Genomic DNA, 6,008 nt, shown 5'->3' on the forward strand with positions numbered 1-6,008 from the left:
GCGCTGTTGCACCTTCTTCACCACACTGTCTGTGTGGGTGGACCATTTCAGATTTTCAGTGATGTGTATGCCGAGGAACTTGAAGCTTTCCACCTTCTCCACTGCTGTCCCGTTGATATGCATAGGGGCATGCTCCCTCTGCTGTTTCTTGAAGTCAACGATCAGCTCCTTAGTTTTCTTAACATTAAGCTGTCTCGTCATTGTTGGTAATCAGGCCTACTACTGCTGTGTCGTCTGCAAACTTGATGATTGTGCTGGAAGCCTGCATTGCCATGCGTTGCCATGCAGTCATGGATGAACAGGGAGTACAGAAGGTGAAGGTGTTGTTTCCTACCTTCATCACCTGGGGGCGGCCCATCGGGTAGTCCAGGACCCAGTTGCACAGGGTGGGGTTCAGACCCAGTCTGAGGTTAATGATGACCTTGGAGGGTACTATGGAGTTGAAGGCTGTGGTATAGTCAATGAACAGCATTCCTACATAGATATTCCTCTTGTCCAGGTGGGATAGAGCAGTGTGCAGTGTGATGTCAATTGCATCGGCTGTGGATCTATTGGGGCAGTATGCAAATTGAAGTGAGTCTAGGGTGTTAGGTAAAGAGGAGGTGATATGATTTTGGTCTCCCAAGTGGTGCAGCTGTCTAAGGCACTGCATCTCAGTGCTTGAGGCATCACTACAGACATCCTGGTTTGAATCCAGACTGTATCACAACCGCCCGTGATTGGGAGTCCCATAGGGTGGCAAACAATTGGCCCAGCATCATCCGGGTTTGGCCGGTATAGGCCGTCATTGTAAATAAGAATTTGTTCTTAACTGACTTTGCTAGTTAAATTTTTAAAAATCCTTAACTAGCCTCTAAAGGCACTTCATGATGACAGACGTGAGTGCTGCAGGGCGATAGTCATTGAGTTTGTGGACATCTTGAAGCAAGTGGGGACAGCAGACTGGGATAGGAAGAGATTGAATATGTCCGTAAACACTCCAGCCAGCAGGTCTGCGCATGGTCTGAAGACAGGGCTTGGGATGCCGTCTGGGCCGGCAGCCTTGCGAGGGTTAACAAGCTTAAATGTCTTACTCACGGCCATGGAGAACGAGAGCCCACAGTCCTTGGGAGCGGAATCCTGGATTCATTCTCTGATCCTTTGATTGGGTGGACAACATGTCCGAGCTCTGATAGGTTGGAGGACGTCATCTAGAAGTTGTGATAATTACTGTTTAAGTCTATAGAAGGGGGGTGAGAACCATGAGCCTCTGAGGTTTTCAAATTAAGTCAAATCAAATTGTATGCATCACATGCGCCGAATACAACGGGTGTAGACATTACCGTGAAATGCTTACTTACAAGCCCTTAACCAACAATGAGTTTTAAGAAAAATAAGAGAAAAGAAAAATATATACTGATAAACTAAAGTAAAAAATAAACGAGCAACAATAAAATAACAATAACTAGGCTATATTCAGGGGGTACCCGTACTGAGTCAATGTGCGGGGGTACAGGTTAGTCGAGGTAATTGGGTTACTATGTACATGTGGGTAGGAGTAAAGTGACTATGCATAGATAATAGATAATAAACAGTGAGTATCAGCAGCGTAAAAAAAGGGGGGTTCAATGTAAATAGTCTGCGTGGCCATTTGATTAGCTGATCAGCAGTCTTAGGCTTGGGGGTAGAAGCTGTTAAGAAGCCTTTTGGACCTAGAGTTGGCACTCTGGTACCACTTCCTGTGCAGTAGCAGAGAGAACAGTCTATGCCTAGGGTGGCTGGAGTCTTTGGCAATTTTTAGGGCCTTCTACTGACACCGCTTGTTATAGAGGTCACGGATGTCAAGAAGCTTGGCCCCAGGGATGTACTGGGCCTTACGCACTGCCCTCTGTAGTGCCTTGGGGTCAGAGGCTGAGCAGTTGCCATACCAGGCGATGATGCAACCATGCTCTCAATGGTGCAGCTGTATAACTTTTTGAGGATCTGAGGACCCATGCCAAATATCTTTTCAGTCTCCTGAGGGGGAATAGTCGTTGTCGTGCTTCACAACTGTCTTGGTGTCATTGGAACATGATAGTTTGTTAGTGATGTGAACACGAGGGAACTTGAAGGTCTCAACCTGCTCCACTATAGCCCCGTTGATGAGAATAGGGGCCTGTTCACGTTGAGGGAGAAGTTGTTGTCCTTGGACCACACTTCTAGGTCTCTGACCTCCTCCCTATAGATTGTCTTATTGTTGTTGGTGATTAGGCCTACCACCGTTGTGTCATCGACAAACTTAATGATGGTGTTGGAGTCGTGCTTGGCCACGCAGTCGTGGGTGAACAGGGAGTGCAGGAGGGAACCAAGTACACTATGGTGGTCTGCTTGAAACATGTAGGTATTACAGACTCGGCCAGGGACAGGTTGAAAATGTCAGTGAAGACATTTGCCAGTTGATCAGCGCATGCTCAGAGTACACGCCCTGGTAATAACACAAATTGAATTTACTGTACTTGTGCAGTTTTCCCCAAACCTCTCCTCCAGTACCCCCAATCATTGCATGTATTCAGTGTATTCCAGTACCCACACAGGGTAAAGGCCTGGTGTAGCGAGTGAATATTTAGGCTACACATGACTTCATTTTCAAACAGCCATGCCACATCCTGCACAAGCTCTAAATACACAAAATAAAATGTGTCATTATCTATACTCAACACCACACATGTTCATTCAAAATGGCACACTGACACAAATACGCGTGTACACAGAAACAAAGACACCTACACTTGTTTGTATGGTATTTGCTCTGTGTGCATATTTGTGTGTTGCTGGACTCAATGGAAAAGAGAAAGGGTGGAAAGAAAGATGGTATGTCTAATATGCACAGTCTTCTATTACATATTTTATTAGTTTCACTGGAAAGACAATTTCCTCACTTATAGGTCTATAGTGTGTGTGTGTGTGTGTGTGTGTGTGTGTGTGTGTGTTAAACTATCCTTGTGGGTACCAGAAGTCTTCACACGGATAGTAAAACAAGGAAAATACGGACAAGTGGAGACAACAAATGTGTGTGCATGTGGCTTGTATTACTATCCTTGAGGGTACCGGAAATCCGGTACAAAATTCTCCCTTGTGGGGGAAAAGGCAATTTTAGGCTTAGGGTTTAGGGTTAGAATTAGGGTTACGGGTTAGGAGTTAAGGGGTTAGGTTTAGGGGTTACGGTTTAGGTGTTAGGGAAAACAGAATTTTGAATGGAAATCAATTTTAGGTCCCCACAAGGATAGAAAAACAAACGTGTGTGTGTGACTGCATGTGTGTGTTCTTGCAGATGTGCTAATATTCCTCTTTTTCTCCAATTCAATAACTTCATATCTCCTTACCAACTGTTTCATTTCTAGTCATTTTTTTGTTTTCCTTTGTGGTACAGTATGTCGCTCTCCCACCAGTGATGAATCTGCACACAGCTATCACGGTATGTTTGAAGTGACTGCATTAATGTGCTATGCTATGTAAGTTATACCGTCTGTCTGCACTTTGACTATGGTGTGGTGTTAGTTATTTTTAGTCAAACAAGGTATTGTGTGAAAATAATACAAGTGGTAGGAAGTTGAACACTCATGCTTTTTTTCTTTTCATATAGCACCGTTTCTCAAACTATGCAAGAATGAGACTTCCCAGCAAGAGCTGCTGAATCAGACTCTCCCTCCATCCCTCCTCTCCCAAACCCCAGCCACCCACGCTATGACTCAGTCACATCCGTTAGGAAACCCCCCTGCTTTAATCTGGGCCTGGTCTGGACTACTGGCACTTGTAATCTGGCAGCAAAAAATGCACACAATGTTAGTCTAGACCACATGAGAGGGCAGAGAGACGTCTTTAACCTCATGCTGTTTCCGATTACCCAGATATCACTCTTTCAAGTTGTCTGCACCTTATCTCTGCATTGTCCTACAGGTCAATGTTATGTTACAGTGAGCGCTGGTCTGGAATCTGGACACAAAGAACCATGTGGGCCTAAACCATGTTTTCATTGCCCAGTCATTAGCATGGATTGGCCTGGCTCAGCTCAGTTTCCAGGGAGGGCTGGAGAGGCCTGTACGGATGAGTATACTCTTGACAGAGGTGGGGACAGGTTCTGTTAGACCTAGCTACAACCAGATAGCCATGCATTTCAGCTCCATCTTCCCACACCAGAAAGTTGCTGTGTTCGGGAAACTAAATTGAGTCGGACTATTGGCAACCCAGAGGGCGAAAATAGCCAAGTATCCTTGTCCTCCTCGAGGCCGCCTTGCGCTGTGTCCTGTAGAGCACTTAGCCTACTTGGCCAGCGGACCTTGGACCTTGTCCACTTCAGTCTCTCTTTCTACAGAGAGGTTTGCCAAACTCTCCCGGCCCCACTGCAACTATTGTCTCATACACCATCGCAACAGACTCCGGGCCCACAGAACATCTACAAACCCCACACCCTCCATGCTGTACACCAGGGTTCCCCAACTGGCAGCCCACGGGCCAAAACCGTGGTTTTATTTGGCACCCCAAGTTTTCTGACAAAAACAAATAAAAACACATTTTTATTGTTGGACATAATATACTAAAAACACTAGGAGATCAGCTCAGAAATCTGTTCCCAAGTATTCCCACACATAATAGAAACGTGATCGTATACAAATGTACACAAGGTTTGAAATTATGTTTTAGTCAAACACATCTGTCTGGGCTTCTTGCGGCCAATTTGCCGTTTACAAATGATTTGTAATTATGTTCTGGACCGCTGACCATCTGCTCGTGGCTGAATCTAGTTAATGATCCCTGCCGTACAGCCACCCACACTGTCAACACATTGCTCTACCTTTAATTAACCTCAAACCTTTCTCTATTGTTACTCCCAAACACACATAATTGTAGGAACAGGCTCTCATCTCATCCTTCGGTCTTCACTTGGTCTGACACATAAATGAGCACACATGGCTGTTGTTAATCAAGTAAAACACTATCCTGCTAGATAAGAACTTAATTGAAAGATGTGTCAAACACAATTGTCTCATTTCTAAAGTGGGTTTTTCCATGGAGTGAGCTGCTCACAGGCTGGCAGGAGTGTGCCGGCTGGGCCGGGGTTAACAAAGCCAGGAGGGTCGACCCAGTTCAGTTGAGCCGTCCTGCACACAGAGTTGCATCAGGGCACAAAAATGTTCAGCCCAGCGACCAGAGAGCTGTAATTACAGAGGAGCTCTGCTGAGCTCGGCAGGAAGAACGTCAAGGCCTGAGAGAAGTAGCAGGGGATTGGCCAGAGGAAGAGGGCACAAAATACTAATGAAAGAGAGGAAGGGTGGGAAAGACAAAAGTGAGATGTAGGGAATTGTGTGTAAGGCGTGAGGTTATGTTAAAAATTGTAACATGTTAAGTTTCCATTGTAGTCTCTCAATTAACTTAAAACTGTATTTAGTGGTAGATACACAAACAAATGAGGTGGTTTGGCAGGTCATGTATCGGAGGACACGTGACTCGACCTTCACCTATCCCGAGCCCATTGGGCAGTTGCAGCATTGAGACAAGACCGTAATCGGATATCACAAAATTGGGGGTAAAATACAAAAATAAAAACTGACAGCACTGCAGAGCAAAATGTATGTATTTTATTGGCTTGACAAAGCCATATGGGGAAAAGCTATTCTAACCATCACATATTCCTCATGACAGTCTTTTTAGAGCCATTTGCTTTCAGTAAAAAAAATGTTTTTAAATGCCATCCACCAAATCGTATGTCAGAAAACCTTTCCATTCATCTTTCCTATTAATGACTTATCTTCATCTACTTCATGGCCCTAAGCACTTCGTACAAATGCCTGTTGTCCATCACTGACACCTTGTGGATCTCCAATATTACTGCAACTTTTTTTTTGTTGACCGGCATTGGTTTTAAGGGATATGCCATTTTCAGCTTCATAGTAATAGAGGATAAAGAAATGAAGAAGTTAATTTCCGGAACATGAAAAGTGTGAAAGAATTTTAAAAAAATGATCCATTTAGCTCTTTGTTTTGCTACAATG

The sequence above is a fragment of the Oncorhynchus mykiss genome, chromosome 8, assembly GCF_013265735.2.
Source record: "Oncorhynchus mykiss isolate Arlee chromosome 8, USDA_OmykA_1.1, whole genome shotgun sequence".
Classification (NCBI taxonomy): Eukaryota; Metazoa; Chordata; class Actinopteri; order Salmoniformes; family Salmonidae; genus Oncorhynchus; species Oncorhynchus mykiss.